Here is a 16279-nt window from a genome sequence, read left to right on the forward strand (position 1 = left end):
AGACTCATGCTGCCCAAGCATTCTCTCACATCCTAACAGCTGCAGAGTATAGTATCCGACCACGTGGGAAGCTTACGCAGACTCCCTGTAAGGGATGTGGGGGTCCCTTCCAATTAGGTCTTCCAGCTCACTTTTGCCAGTATTAGGACAGCACTGGTTGTTCCAGCGGCCCATGTCCTAAAACTCTCATGAATGAATAGGTCACAGGCAAATTACGCCTGCACAGCCCTTATAACTTTTTAAAAGTTTTTAAAAAGGCTTTTCTTAAACAGCAGTGGCTAAGGCCCCTTTGCTATATCCAGTCTTCTAAGCCCCAGGCTGCCTGTGGCACCTGGATGGCAGCCCCTGGGGGTCCCCCACATCCTAGGGTGGTGATGGAGGAAGGGCAGGCCAGGCCAAGCATGAAGAATAAACAGTCAATTTTATTGGGCTCAGACTAGGAATCCATGGGTCTTGAGGACCTCTGTGAATTTGTCAGTTTTCTTCTCTAGGTTCTTTTCAGCCTGCTTCCGTAGCCTCGTGAGCTGCTGCTTTTTCCGGTAATGTATCTTGGCCTTGTCCTTTCTCTTCTCCCCCAGGGCGGCTGTTACTGCCTGGTACTTCCAGCCAACCTCATGAGCCAGGCGCCCTAGGTAGGCAGACTTCCGCGTAGGCTTCAGACGCACAACCTTGAGGGCGGCAGGAACCACCATCCGCTGTTTCTTGTCATAGGGTGGCGGGATCCCCTCAAACACCTTGAGGCGGTCCCGAGCGGCCTGGCCTCGCTTGGTCCTGTGGGGCAGCATGCCTTGCACTGTCCGCCCGAAGATGCGGCTGGGGGCTCGGAAGTGGTAGGGGCCGCGGGAGGGGTTGGTGTTCATGCGCTTGCGGAGGAAGACCAGGTACTTCCACTTGTTTCTGTAGAAATTGCCAGAAATGTTGATGCCCTCCCAGCGCACAACCACCACCTTTTGACCCAGAAGCACCTACTCGGCCACGATGGTCGCCAGGCGGCCCAGGAGATGGCCTCGGCCATCGAGCAGCAGGACCTGCCCCTCCGCCATCTTCAGCAGCCGCCTGGGAAAGCATGTGAATTTCTTTTACCCGATGATGCAAGAAAATACTTTCCTGGAAAACAGAATAAAATAAAAGATCCCGAGCATCTCTGTATTTGTAAGGGCAAAGAATAAGTTTTAAACACTTGCAGATTGAATTCATCCATCTGCAAGGAATCCATTTTGCTAACTCAGTGGAAAATGGCCTTGGATTAACTATAGAAGAAAAACCCAAGACCTGTGGTGCAAGTCCCTGATTCAGTGAGGTAGAGGTTTATTTTTAACATAAACCTCTACCTCAGAATGACTAAACATCAGATCTCTGGGACTTGATGACATGTTCTAGAGCAGTGTCATCTTCTTTTTAAGTGCCCTAATTCTTGGTAGCAAAGGAATTTAAAGTCACTTTTTCTTTAGGACAGTGAAACATATAAGCTCTGTGCTTATTACCTTTTTGCAGCAGTTCCTGTGCCTTGCTCAGTTACTTCTTCCTGCGAACAATTACTTTATTTCCATACCTGTGGAAGACAATACAGTCTTGTGGTTAAAAGCATAAAAGGTTAGACAGATCTGTCCTAGCTCCATCATTTAACTTGATGTAAAGTGGGATAATAATAGTACCTGTCTCACAAAGTTGTTGTAAGGATTAAATGACTAGCACATAGAAGCACTCAAAGTGTTAGTTGTAGCTAAGTCAGAATTCAACGTGAGTGTAGACGGCAAAATGCTTAGGGGTCTGGAACCTCTAAGATCTCTTAAGAGTCATTTTTGGACACATTACCCCCAATGTGGCAAGCATAAATGAATATTACAAATTCTTAGAATTATGCTAACCTCAGTCAATAATCCATAAATTATCCTTCAAGTTAAGTTATGAAGAACAAATTGAGTATTTGCCTGGGGATATGAGCTTGGGGTGAGAGAGAGGGTATTACAGATTTGTAAGGGGCACATGGGAAGTTTCTGGGGTTCTGGCAATTTGTCCTCTTTGTGTATTTTGTAACTGCCGTTAAGTGCACATACATTTATAGCTGTTATATTTTCTTGAGTTATTGACTCCTTTATCATCATGAAATGTTCCTTTTTTGTCTCTAGCAATATTTCTTTTTTTAAAAACTATTTTGTCTCATACTTCTATAGGCACTGCTGTAGACTGAATGTTTTAATCCTCCCAAAATTTACATCTTAAAAACTAACTCCCAATGTGATGGTATTAAGAGATGGAGCCTTTGGGAAATTATTAGGTCATGAGGGTAGAGCACTCATAAATGGGATTAGTGCCCTAATAAGAGATCAAAGAGGGCTCCCTTGACCATTCTGCCATGTGAGGCTATGGTGAGAATACCCCTATGATCCAGGAAGCAGGCCTTCACCAGACAGTGAATTTGCCAGTCCCTTGATCTTAGACTTCCAGCCTCCAGAATGTTTGTTGGTTAAAAGCCACCAGTCTTTGGTACTTTTGTTGATAGCAGCCCAAGCTGACTAAGACAGCCACTCTCTCTTTTATGGTTACTGTTTGCATGATATATTTTTTACATCCTTTTATTTTCACTCTATTTGTGTCTTTGAATCTAAAGTGTGTCTTATAGATAGCATATGGTTGGATCTTCTTGATTCCAGTCTGACAATCTCTGCTGTTTGGATAGAGTGTTTAGTCCATTCACATTGTGCTATTGACATGGTTATATTTATATCAGCCATTTTGTCTTCTGCATGTCTCATGTCTTTTTTATTCCTGTTTCTTTCACTGCCTTCTTCTGTGTTAATTTTTTTAGTGTATCATTTTAATACTTCTGATTTTTTAACCATCTGTTTCTTAGCCAAAGTTTCCTAGTGGTTGCTCTATGGTTTACATTATGCATCTTATTACAGTCTACTTTAATACTACGTAATTCCAGTAAAAAATAGAAACTTTGCTTCAGTATAGCTCCATTTCCTCCCCGCTCCTTTGTGCTACCATCATCATATATTATATCAATATATTTTGTAAACCCAACCATATAGTGTTATAATTACTATCTTATAAATTTTTCTGCCTTTTAAAGAAATTAAAAGAAGAAAGAAAATAACGTATATATAGAGCCTTTGATGTATTTACCATTTCTAATGATCTTCATTTCTTCATGAAAATTTACCATCTCCTTTCAGTCCAAAGGACTTCTTTAGTATGTCTTGTAAGGCAGGTATGGTAGCAGCAAATTCTCTCTGTCTTTATCTGTGAATGTCTTTATTTTGCTTTCGTTTTGAGGTATGGTCTTGCTAAATATCTAATTGTTGATTGACAGTCTTTTTTCTTTTACCATTTTGAATGTGTCGTTACACTGCCTCTGGCCTTCATTGTTTTTGGTAAGAAATCAGGTATTAATAGTTTTGCTGTTCCCCTATACCTGATAAGTTGTTTTTAATTTCATTGTGTTCAGATTTTCTCTTTGTCTTTGAATAATTTGACTCTGGTGTCTCTAGATACGGATCTACATATTTGGGGTTCACCGAGCTTCTTGGATCTTTAGATTAACATTTTTCACCACGGTTTTGAGATTTTCAGTCATTTTTTTTTTCAAATATCTGTTCTGTCTCTCTTCTTATGGGACTCTATCACATATATTATGAAGGGTCTGTTCATTTTTTTCCATCTTTTTTTCTGCCTTTAGTTCTTCACATTGGATGTCTGTTGCTCTAACTTCAAGTTTACTTATTTCTCATGCCAATTCAAATCTGTTGAGCCCATCTCTGAATTTTTTATTTCAGTTATTGAACTTTTCATCTTTGTTTTCTTGTTTTGTTTTTTTAAAAAAATTTCTGTCCCTTTTTCATGATTCTCTTTTTTAATCATTGTCATCATGCTCATTTAAGTCTTTAAACACATTCCTTTTAATTTTTTCAACAAATTGTTTATAGCTGCTTTTTGTTTTAACATCAGCATCTTAATTTTTTAAAATTTTTATGGAGTTTAGTTGATTTGCAATGTTGTGTTAGTTTCAGGTGTACAGCAAAGTGAATCAGTTTTATATATATATATATATATCTCCATGCTTTTTCAGATTCTTTTCCCATATAGGTCACCACAGAATATTGAGTAAACTATGCTATAGAGTCAGTCCTTATTAGTTACCTATTTTATATATAGTAGTGTGTATATGTTAATCCCAAACTCCTAATTTATCCCTTCCCACCCCCTTTTTCCCTTTGGTAACCATAAGTTTGTTTTCTATGTCTATGAGTCTGTTTCTGTTTTGTAAATAAGTTCATTTGTATCATTTTTTATTAGATTTCACATATAAGTGATATCATATGATATTTATCTTTCTCCTTCTGACTTACTTCACTTAGTATGGCTATCTCTATGTCTTCTTTGGGGAAATGTCTATTTATATATTTCACCCATTTTTTGATTGGGGTTTTTTTGATAGTGAGCTGCATAAGTTGTTTGTATATTTTGGAGATTAATCCCTTGTCAGTCACATTGATTGCAAATATTTTCTCCCATTCTGTGGGTTGTCTTTTCATTTTGTTTATGGTTTCCTTTGCTGTGCAAAAGCTTTTAAGTTTCATTAGGTCCCATTTGTTTATTTTTGTTTTTATTTTCATTCCTGTAGGAGGTGGATCAAAAAAGCTCTTGTGATTTGTGTCAAAGAGTGTTCTGCCTGTGTTTTCCTCCAAGAGTTTTATAGTGTCTGGCCTTACATTTAGGTCTTTAATCCATTTTGAGTTTGTTTGTTTGTTTGTTTGTTTGTTTGTTTGTTTATGGCTGTGTTGGGTCTTCGTTTCTGTGTGAGGGCTTCCTCCAGTTGCGGTGAGCGGGGGCCACTCTTCATTGTGGTGCACGGGCCTCTCACTGTCGCAGCCTCTCTTGTTGTGGAGCACAGGCTCCAGACGCGCAGGCTCGGTAGTGTGGCTCACGGGCCCAGTTGCTCTGCGGCATGTGGGATCTTCCCAGACCAGGGCTCGAACCCGTGTCCCCTGCATTGGCAGGCAGATTCTCAACCACTGTGCCACCAGGGAACCCCTTGAGTTTATTTTTGTGTATGGTGTTAGGGAGTGTTCTAATTTCATTCTTTTACGTGTAGCTGTCCAGTTTTCCCAGCACCACTTACTGAAGAGACTGTCTTTTCTCTATTGTGTATTCTTACCTCCTTTGTCATAGATTAGGTGACCATAGGTGCATGGGTTTATCTCTGGGCTTTCTTTCCTGTTCTATTGATATATATTTCTGTTTTTGTGCTGGTGCCATACTGTTTTGATGACTGTAGCTTTGTAGTATAGTCGGTGGTGTCAGTTGTAACATCTCATTTTTCATTTCTAATTTTTTTATATATATTTAAGGTAATTATTGATATGTACATTCCTATTGCCATTTTCTTAATTGTTTTTGATTTTTGCAGGTCTTTTTGTTTTTGTAGGTCTCTTGTGATTTGATGACTATCTTTGGTATTGTGTTTGGGTTGCTTTTTCTTTTTTGTGTGTGTATCGTAGTTTTTTGGTTTGCAGTTCCCATGAGGTTTTGATATAGCAGTCTATATACATAAAAGGTTGTTTTAAGTTGCTGGGCTCTTATTTTCAAATGCAGTTCCCATTTTGTGCATTTGTACTCTCATCTTCTCGTGGTTGCTGGTTTTGATAGCCTATTTGTGTGTGGATGATTTCCTGCTGTTACTACATGTTTACGTTTACCAGTGAGCTTTCCCATTTGTGATTTTCTTGTTTCTAGTTATGGCCCTTTTTTTGTTGTTTTTTTTTCCCCCAACCTAGAGAAGTTTTTTTAGCATTTGTTGTAAAGCCAGTTTGGTGGTGCTAAATTCTCTTAGCTTCTGCTTGTCTGTAAAGATTTTGATATCTCTGTGAAATCTGAATGAGAGCCTTGCTGGGTATTCTTTTTTTTATTATTATTATTTTTAAATTTTTATTTATTTATTTATTTTTGGCTGCATCAGGTCTTAGCTGTGGCACACAGGATCTTTCGTTGTGGCTCACGGGCTTCTCTCTAGTTGTGCGTGGGCTCTGTAGTTGCGGCACATGGGCTCTCTAGTGGTGGCGCGCCGGCATGTGGGCTCTTAGTTCCCTGACCGGGGATCGAACCAGCGTCCCCTGCATTGCAAGACAAATTCTTAACCACTGCACCACCAGGGAAGTCCCTGGGTATTCTTTTTTTTTTTTTTTTAATCAATTTTATACACATCAGTGTATACATGTCAATCCCAATCGCCCAATCATCACACCACCATCCCCACCCGCCCACGGCTTTCCCCCCTTGGTGTCTATACATTTGTTCTCTACATCTGTATCTCAACTTCTGCCCTGCAAACTGGTTCATCTGTACGATTTTTCTAGGTTCCACATACATGCATTAATATACGATATTTGATTTTCTCTTTCTGACTTACTTCACTCTGTATGACAGTCTCTAGATCCATCCATGTCTCTACAAATGACCCAATTTCGTTCCTTTTATGGCTGAGTAATATTCCAGTGTATACAATGAGGTGATACCGCATTGTAGTTTCGATTTGCATTTCTCTAATAATTAGTCATGTTGAGCAGCTTTTCATGTGCTTCTTGGCCATCTGTATGTCTTCTTTGGAGAAAGGTCTTCTGCCCATTTTTGGATTGGGTTGTTTGTTTTTTTTAATATTGAGCTGCATGAGCTGTTTGTATATTTTGGAGATTAATCCTTTGTCCATTGATTCGTTTGCAAATATTTTCTCCCATTTTGAGGGTTGTCTTTTCGTCTTGTTTATGCTTTCCTTTGCTGTGCAAAAGCTTTTAAGTTTCATTAGGTCCCATTTGTTTATTTTTGATTTTATTTCCATTACTCTAGGGAGTGGATCAAAAAAGATCTTGCTGTGATTTATGTCAAAGAGTGTTCTTCCTATGTTTTCCTCTAAGAGTTTTATAGTGTCTGGTCTTATATTTTGGTCTCTAATCCATTTTGAGTTTATTTTTGTGTATGGTGTTAGGGAGTATTCTAATTTCATTCTTTTACACGTAGCTGTCCAGTTTTCCCAGCACCACTTATTGAAGAGACTGTTTTTTCTCCATTGTATATCCTTGCCTCCTTTGTCATAGATTAGTTGACCATAGGTGCGTGGGTTTATCTCTGGGCTTTCTGTCTTGTTCCATTGATCTATGTTTCTTTTTCTGTGCCAGTACCATACTGTCTTCATTACTGTAGCTTTGTAGTATAGTCTGAAGTCAGGGAGTCTGATTCCTCCAGCTCCGTTTTTTTCCCTCAAGACTGCTTTGCCTATTCGGGGTCTTTTGTGTCTCCATACAAATTTTAAGATTTTTTGTTCTAGTTCTGTAAAAAAATTCTATTGGTAATTTGATAGGGATTGCATTGAATCTGTAGATTGCTTTGGGTAGTATAGTCATTTTCACAATATTGATTCTTCCAATCCAAGAACATGACACATCTCTCCATCTGTTGGTATCATCTTTAATTTCTTTCATCAGTGTCTTATAGTTTTCTGCATACAAGTCTTTTGTCTCCCTAGGTAGGTTTATTCCTAGGTATTTTATTCTTTTTGTTGCAGTGGTAAATGGGAGTGTTTCCTTAATTTCTCTTTCAGATTTTTCATCATTAGTGTATAGGAATGCAAGAGATTTCTGTGCATTAATTTTGTATCCTGCAACTTTACCAAATTCACTGATTAGCTCTAGTAGTTTTCTGGTGGCATGTTTAGGATTCTCTATGTATAGTATCATGTCATCTGCAAACAGTGACAGTTTTACTTCTTCTTTTCCAATTTGGATTCCTTTTATTTCTTTTTCTTCTCTGATTGCCGTGGCTAGGACTTCCAAAACTACGTTGAATAATAGTAGTGAGAGTGGACATCCTTGTCTTGTTCCTGATCTTAGCGGAAATGCTTTCAGTTTTTCACCATTGAGAGTGATGTTTGCTGTGGGTTTGTCGTATATGGCTTTTATTATGTTGAGGTAGGTTCCCTCTATGCCCACTTTCTGGAGAGTTTTTATCAGAAATGGGTGTTGAATTTTGTCAAAAGCCTTTTCTGCATCTATTGAAATGATCATATGTTTTTTATTCTTCAAATTTTTAATATGGTGTATCACATTGATTTGCATATATTGAAGAATCCTTGCATCCCTGGGGTAAATCCCACTTGATCATGGTGTATGATCCTTTTAACGTGTTGTTGGATTCTGTTTACTAGTATTTTGTTGAGGATTTTTGCATGTATATTCATCAGTGATATTGGTCTGTAATTTTCTTTTTTTGTAGTATCTTTGTCTGGTTTTGGTATCAGGGTGATGGTGGCCTCATAGAATGAGTTTTGGAGTGTTCCTTCCTCGGCAATTTTTTGGAAGAGTTTGAGAAGGATGGATGTTAGCTCTTCTCTAAATGTTTGATAGAATTCACCTGTGAAGCCATCTGGTCCTGGACTTTTGTTTGTTGGAAGATTTTTAATCACAGTTTCCATTTCATTACTTGTGATTGGTCTGTTCATATTTTCTGTTTCTTCCTGGTTCAGTCTTGGAAGTTTCTACCTTTCTACGAATTTGTCCATTTCTTCCAGATTGTCCATTTTATTGGCATAGAGTTGCTTGTAGTAGTCTCTTAGGATGCTTTGTATTTCTGCGGTGTCTGTTGTAACGTCTCCTTTTTCATCTGATTTTATTGATTTGAGTCCTCTCCCTCTTTTTCTTGATGAGTCTGGCTAATGGCTTATCAATTTTGTTTATCTTCTCAAAGAACCAGCTTTTAGTTTTATTGATCTTTGCTGTTGTTTTCTTTGTTTCTATTTCATTTATTTCCACTCTGATCTTTATGATTTCTTTCCTTCTGCTAACTTTGGGTTTTGTTTATTCTTCCTTCTCTAGATCCTTTAGGTGTAAGGTTAGGTTGTTTATTTGAGATTTTTCTTGTTTCTTGAGGTAGGCTTGTATAGCTATAAACTTCCCTCTTAGAACTGCTTTTGCTGCATCCCATATGTTTGGATCGTCATGTTTTCATTGCCATTTGTCTGTAGGTATTTTTTCGTTTCCTCTTCGGTTTCTTCAGTGATCTCTTGGTTATTTAGTAACGTATTGTTTAGCCTCCATGTGTTTGTGTTTTTTACGTTTTTCTCCCTGTAATTCATTTCTAATCTCAAAGCGTTGTGGTCAGAAAAGATGCTTGATATGATTTCAATTTTCTTAAATTTACTGAGGCTTGATTTGTGACCCAAGATGTGATCTATCCTGGAGAATGTTCCGTGCGCACTTGAGAAAGAAGTGTACTCTGCTGTTTTTGGATGGAATGTCCTATAAATGTCAATTAAATCTGTCTGGTCTATTGTGTCATTTAAAGCTTGTGTTTCTTTATTTATTTTCATTTTGGATGATCTGTCCATTGGTGTAAGTGAGGTGTTAAAGTCCCCCACTAATATTGTGTTAGTGTTGATTTCCTCTTTAACAGCTGTTAGCAGTTGCTTTATGTATTGAGGTGCTCCTATGTTGGGTGCATATATATTTATAATTGTTATATCTTCTTCTTGGATTGATCCCTTGATCATTATATAGTGTCCTTCCTTGTCTCTTGTAACATTCTTTATTTTAAAGTCTATTTTATCTGATATGAGTATTGCTCCTCCAGCTTTCTTTTGATTTCCATTTGCATGGAATATCTTTTTCCATCCCCTCACTTTCAGTCTGTATGTGTCCCTAGGTGTGAAGTGGGTCTCTTGTAGACAGCATATATATGGGTATCGTTTTTGATCCATTCAGCAAGCATGTGTCTTTTGGGTGGAGCATTTAATCCATTCACATTTAAGGTAATTATCGATATGTATGTTCCTATTACCATATCCTTAATTTTGGGGGGTTTTGTTTTTGTAGGTCCTTTTCTTCTCTTGTGTTTCCCACTTAGAGAAGTTCCTTTAGCATTTGTTGTAGAGCTGGTTTGGTGGTGCTGAATTCTCTTAGCTTTTGCTTGTCTCTAAAGCTTCTGATTTCTCCATCGAATCTGAATGAGATCCTTGCCGGATAGAGTAATCTTGTTTGTAGGTTCTTCCCTTTCATCACTTTAAGTATATTATGCCACTCCCTTCTGGCTTGTGGAGTTTCTGCTGAGAAATCAGCTGTTAACCTTATGGGAGTTCCCTTGTATGTTATTTGTCATTTTTCCCTTGCTGCTTTCAGTAATTTTTCTTTGTCTTTAATATTTGCCAATTTGATAACTGTGTGTCTAGGTGTGTTTCTCCTTGGGTTTATCCTGTATGGAACTCTCTGTGCTTCCTGGACTTGGGTGGCCATTTCCTTTCCCATATTCGGGAAGTTTTTGACTATAATCTCTTCAAATATTTTCTCAGGTCCTTTCTCTCTCTCTTCTTCTGGTCCTTCTCCCCTATAATGCGAATGTTGTTGCATTTAATGTTGTCCCAGAGGTCTCTTAGGCTGTCTTCATTTCTTTTCATTCTTTTTTTCTTTATTCTGTTCCGCAGCATTGAATTCCACCATTCTGTCTTCCAGGTCACTTATCCGTTCTTCTGCCTCAGTTATTCTGCTATTGATTCCTTCTAGTGTAGTTTTCATTTCAGTTATTGTATTGTTCATCTCTGTTTGTTTGCTGTTTGGTTCTTCTAGATCCTTATTAAACATTTCTTGTAGATTCTTGGTCTGTGCCTCCATTTTTTTCCCGAGATTTTGGATCATCTTTACTATCATTACTCTGATTTCCTTTTCAGATAGATTGCCTATCTCCTCTTCATTTAGTTGTTCTTTTGGGTTTTTATCTTGTTCCTTTGCCTGAAACATATTCCTCTGTCATGTCATTTTGTCTGACTTTCTGTGTTTGTGGTCTCCTTTCCACAGGGTGCAGGATAGTAGTTCCTCTTGCTTCTGGTGACTGCGCCCTGGTGGGTGAAGCTGGATCTTGTCCTTCTGTTGGGCAGGGCCGTGTGAAGGGGTGTGTTTTGAGGTGGCTGTGAGCAGCCTGTCTGCTGATGGGTGGGACTGTGTTCCTATCCTGCTGGTTGTTTGGCCTGAGGCATCCCAGCACTGGAACCTGCAGGCTATTGGGTGGGGCCGCCAATCAATATCCCCTGCTTTGTGCTGGGTCCCAGCGCATGTGAGACCTTGTGTGCACCCTCCAAGAGCTCCTGGCCCTGTGGAGCTCCTGCGCTCAAGCCCCGCTGGCGCTCAATGCCAAATGCCCTGGGGTTCTTCCTCCCGATGCCAGACCCTCAGACGTCTTGGAGGGCTATTTTTATGTGGGAGCATCCCTGTGTAGCCTGTGTGGGTTTAATATTTTTTGGTGCAAGGGCTTTTTTTCGTATGAATGTCTGCCGCCTCTTTCCTCAGTGTATGCTGGCTGTTATCCTCTAGATAGGAGGTGTGACTGATGTTGTGGTGACCAGAGCCTGCACTGGATATTGAGCAGGGCCTCCCCTTTGCTCTGTGGTTGTCACTGCCCTGTCAGGGGCAGGGTCTGCTACCCAGTTGTTGGAGTAGAAGCCCCCAGATCCATTTCTGAGGTGTGTTTCTGATCTGTGGTGCAAGATAGGCAGGATTGGAGCACTCCCACTGAGAGAGAAGCCACTGAGTATTCCTCCTCTGGAGCTGTTCACCTGTGAGTGTGCTCTGCTGCGTCACCCTTCACCAGTTGTGTGCACTCACAAATTAAACTGTTGTTGGCACTGCTCTCGGCCCCGCCTTAACTGTGGGTATGCTGGCAATTGGCTCTGGTGTCTCTGCGGCATTGTTTTCACCAGGGCACCCGCAGAGATCCACTGAAGTTAGGTCATAGGACTGCAGTAATCATGCACCTGGACCCGCTATGGGAGCTGTGGAAGCAGCTCAGACTCTGGCTTGGCCCAACCCCTTGTGTGTATGTGCCCACAAAGCCCACGGCTGCTAAAGCTAGACGTGTTTTGGCTGCAGGAGCCCTCGTCTGTTTGGATGTTCTGCAGGCGCTGAATTTACAAAGCTGGCAGCGGGGGTGTAAATCCGTGGTTCACACAGACGTGAGGAGAGATTTCAGCTGTTCTTTCATAGTTGCAGGGCCTCTGGGGCTCAGCTGTGTTTTCAGCCCCACCTCTGCGTGTGGGCTACCCACCCACCTGCGTCTGCTCCTGAGGCTGCCCCCAGGGCACATGGGCCTGCGCAGGCGGGAGGGGGCCAAGGTGGCAACCAGGGCACGCAAGTCCACCCAAGCGGGAGCCCCTCCTAGTGCCTGTGGAGGCAGGGGCTGGTGCATGGGGAGAGGCTGCAGTGGCAGCCGCACCCTTCACGCACCACTCAGCCATGGAGCTGCATTTCTGTGGCGGCCCAGGTTTCTTCCACGAACATTCCTGGTTGAGGAGCTCCTGACTCCCATCCCTTCAGGCTGTCTCTTCGCAGCCAACAGCAGTCCTCTACCTGGGTCTGCTCTCCAGACCCCACGATCCAGCCCCCAGCCCCCATCTGCACCAGCAGACACACGTCTCAGGCTGGGGAGCTCAGGGCTGTGGCATGCACCGTCTGTGTAGGTCTCACTCTGTCCTGCCTGCCACAGACCGGTTGCTGGGCTCTACCTCCAAGCCCCCAAAGCTCCCCTTCTGTCCCAGCTGATCTCCCCACTGGTGAGGGGGCTTCCCCAGATGATCTGTATATACTCATGTTTCTGTTGACTGTTTTTTTCCCCCGATTGTGGGTCAAACTTTCTTGTCTCTTTGCATATCTTACAATTTTTTTTGTTGAATCTGGGCATTTTAAGTAATATTGTAGTAACTCTAAAGTCTGACCTTCCCCCACCCCACCCCCCAATTATTTTTGTTGTTGCTGTTTTGCCTGTCTGCTTATTTGTTTAGTAATTTACCTGGACTTAGCTGTGTGATTCATTTCCTCTGGGATGTGTGGCCACTGATGGCTCTGCACAGTTGGTTTTTGGTTTTGTTCCTGTTTTTATTTTTAAGTCTGGCCTTCTTGAGGTTGCTTCTGTTTCCACACAGTTTAGTGGCCATGCAGTACTGGTCAGGGGTTATGTTCAAACACATCAAATCGATACGGCTTCCACCTGCTGTCATTGGATCTGTGTGTGGATTTAGAAGTGTGTTCCAAGTTCAGATAGTTTTCAGGTCTGCCCCATTGGACCCTCTTGCATTTCCTCAGCACACGTGCACAGGCTTCTAATAGAACAAGGATGCATGAATAGTTTCAGCCCTCTCCATCCTTCTCAAGTGTGCACATCAACTCCAGTCAGCCAGGATATTTGAAGAGCTTGTCAAGTGCCTCTATGACTGTCTCTTTGTATCTTCCTGTTACATTTGTCTGACCCATGGGTCCCTTGTTTGCCAAACTGGGACTGCTACCACAGATTAGTAGAACCCCTGGCCTTCCCTGTTTGCTTGCCACTCAGATTGCAACACTACTGGGCATGGATTATTTCACCTTCTTTGAATCAAGTCAGTCCTCCAGCAGTGAAACTGCTGGTTATTCACAACCTACCTTGTGGTGTTAGAATTACCACATTGAATGATGGGAGGAAAAAGGGGAGCAGTCTCTAGCAAGTATGCCACAGATTTTCATGGTTATTTCCTAAATGAGTTTTTCCTAAAATAAGTGTTATTCGCTTTGTTGTTAATCCTGTAATCAATTTCCAGGACACTGAAATGGTTGTTTTTTATCTTTGTGTCCAGTTTTGTAGTTGCTTTTGGATTAGAGGGTTTGGAAACCTCCTCATTTAGACACATCAGAAGTCCCACCTAGGGACTTCCCTGGTGGCACAGTGATTAAGAATCTGCCTGCCAATGCAGGGGACACGGGTTCGACCTCTGGTCCGGGAAGATCCCACATGACACAAATCAACTAAGCCCATGCACCACAACTACTGAGCCCATGCTCCACAACTACTGAAGCCCGGGCGCCTAGAGCCCGTGCACCACAACCAAGAGTAGCCCCCGCTTGCCACAACTAGAGAAAGCCGCACACAGCAACGAAGACCCAACACAAGCAAAAAATTTTTTAAATTAAAAAAAAAAAAGCGTGTCTTTAAAAAAAAAAAAAAAAGTCCCACATAGTATTGAGTTTTGAACTGTTTAAATATTTTACACATTCAAATGTTAAAATTAAATCAGAAAGAATAAGGAAAATTAAGCCTAAAATGGATTACAAACAGAAACAAATTAATGTAACTATATCAAATTGATTACATGTTAACATAACTATATCAAATTGATTACATAGAGAAGATAATTCCAATAACTTTGGACATAATGTTCTGGCTGTATACCCTTAGTAGAATATATCCTGAAGTCGGAAAGAACTGCAATGAAATCTTGAACTTTACGTGGTAGGTTATAGGTAGTTATAGTCATATAGTAATTTTGAACCTTTTTGTTTATTGTAGGATAGAGCAAATGAGTAAATATATTGCTGTTACTGGGAACTAGAGTTTTCACTGTGGGAGTTGGTGTGGTATTCACTTACTTGAATACATACATAGAAGATTTCACTTGTATGTATTCTCTGACTCTTGGGATTTTTGTTTTGTTTAAGATGTATTTTCATGGGTATCTTCATTGAGAGGGCCTAAAAGCAGTGACTCCCTAGTAACACCTAGATCTTGGTTTCTAAATGCCATTCCCCACTAAAAGAATCCAGGACTCCTTGGAGGAATGGCTGATTCCAGGTATGGGGAAGGCAGAGTACAAAGTATTGCACCTGGAATATAATGTACACCTGCAGCAAAGTTCACCCTTAGGGGGATAGATCCAAGCAAAGGTTTACGCAGATCCTAGAAGTGGCCTAAGAAAACTTAGGTAAGAAATCTGGAGCATGGTCTAAAGGGGCCCCACAGGAGGAAGGGTGCGGTCAGAAGAGGACCTTGACGGGCCCCTCTTGCCCTGGTCTAAAGAATGTACAGTGTTCTTCAACCCATGAAACCATCTGAGCATTTTATAACATTCCAGACTTTATGCAGTGCTTTTTTTAATTCTCTTATATATTTTTTTTTTTTTGGGCTGCACTGGGTTCTCGTTGCTGCGTGCCAGCTTTCTCTCGTTGCGGTGAGCAGGGGCTACTCTTTGTTGTGGTACGCGGGCTTCTCATTGCAATGGCTTCTCTTGTTGAGGAGCACGGGTTCTAGGTGCACAGACTTCCATAGTTGTGGCTCGTGGGCTCTAGCACAGGCTCAGTAGTTGTGGCGCACGGGCTTAGTTGCTCTGCGGCATGTGGGATATTCCCGGACCAGGCTCGAACCCGTGTCCCCTGCATTGGCAGGCAGATTCTTAACCACTCCGCCACCAGGGAAGTCCTCTTATAATTTTAAAAAACAACCTGTGAGGTAGAACTGAGTTGCCCAAATAGAGGCATTATGTACAGTCTACATTCAAAGGAAGATCATGTGGGGAAGGAAGTGAAAGGTAGTCCTGGGGAGGAGATATGGTTTGTGCTAGACTTTGAAAACAGGAAAATTTGGTTTGGGCAGCTGGAAGGGAAATCTAGAAGAAAAACAATGGCATTCCAAGGTGGGTAGGTAAGCAAAAGAATGGAGTGAAGAATAAGAGATCCAGCTGTCTAGAAGAGAGGACTTGTGTAGTAATGGGAGATTAGGTTGAGTAGGTTGGAATAGAAGTTTGTTGCAAAGAATAAAAGATTTCTGAATCTTCATTTTTTTTTTTTTAACCTGTAAAATAGGTAAATACCTCCATGCCCATCTCTCAGAATTGTCTTGGGAAGCAGATGAGCTGAGCTAACGTATGTGACAGCAGATGTTAAGCAATGAAATGCTATACTGGTATAAGTTATAGTGAACTTTGAGTGCCAGGCTGAAAAGTTTGCAGTTGTGGTAATAACTGTTGAAATAAACTCCATTCATCAAGGGCATTGTCTTTTTGAGGTTTTCCTTGGCAGTTCTGTGATGATTTACAGTGCAAGGTAATGTCACTATTTCTCCCTGAGTTTTTAGTGATGGGGAGGACTACTGAGTTAGAGCCCTGTAAGAACTGTCCCCATTCTTATGGAAATACAATTCTAGAACAGATGTTTGCCTGTGAGGTCTCTGCAATGTGTTAAAAGGTATTGTGGAGGCATGTGAGAGAGCTCCTAACCACGTTAGACAAGAACCTGGAAGATTTGCACCCAGTAATGCAGCAGGATACCAGCACTACCAGTTCACTCATGTGTGAATACTGCCGGCACTTAGCATGCTAAGTAAGACTTACACACGATGAAATCTGTCCTTGGATTCCATAACATTACACAGTGTGCGTGCCATCCTTTGGAAAAAAGAGTATGTTCAGGCAGCAGAATAAATCCTAGTCTTTGTACTG

General features: G+C 41.2%; 1 protein-coding gene and 1 pseudogene across 2 annotated transcripts in view; one reads left to right on the forward strand and one right to left on the reverse strand.

The window, feature by feature from the left end:
- Window positions 1–16279, forward strand: part of TTC1 (tetratricopeptide repeat domain 1) — a 75565-nt gene that overhangs the window by 33603 nt on the left and 25683 nt on the right. The gene's annotated exons all lie outside the window — the stretch shown is intronic.
- LOC132363893 (large ribosomal subunit protein uL13-like) lies at window positions 432–1043 on the reverse strand (annotated as a pseudogene).

Source organism: Balaenoptera ricei, chromosome 3 (genome assembly GCF_028023285.1).
Source record: "Balaenoptera ricei isolate mBalRic1 chromosome 3, mBalRic1.hap2, whole genome shotgun sequence".
Taxonomy (NCBI): Eukaryota; Metazoa; Chordata; class Mammalia; order Artiodactyla; family Balaenopteridae; genus Balaenoptera; species Balaenoptera ricei.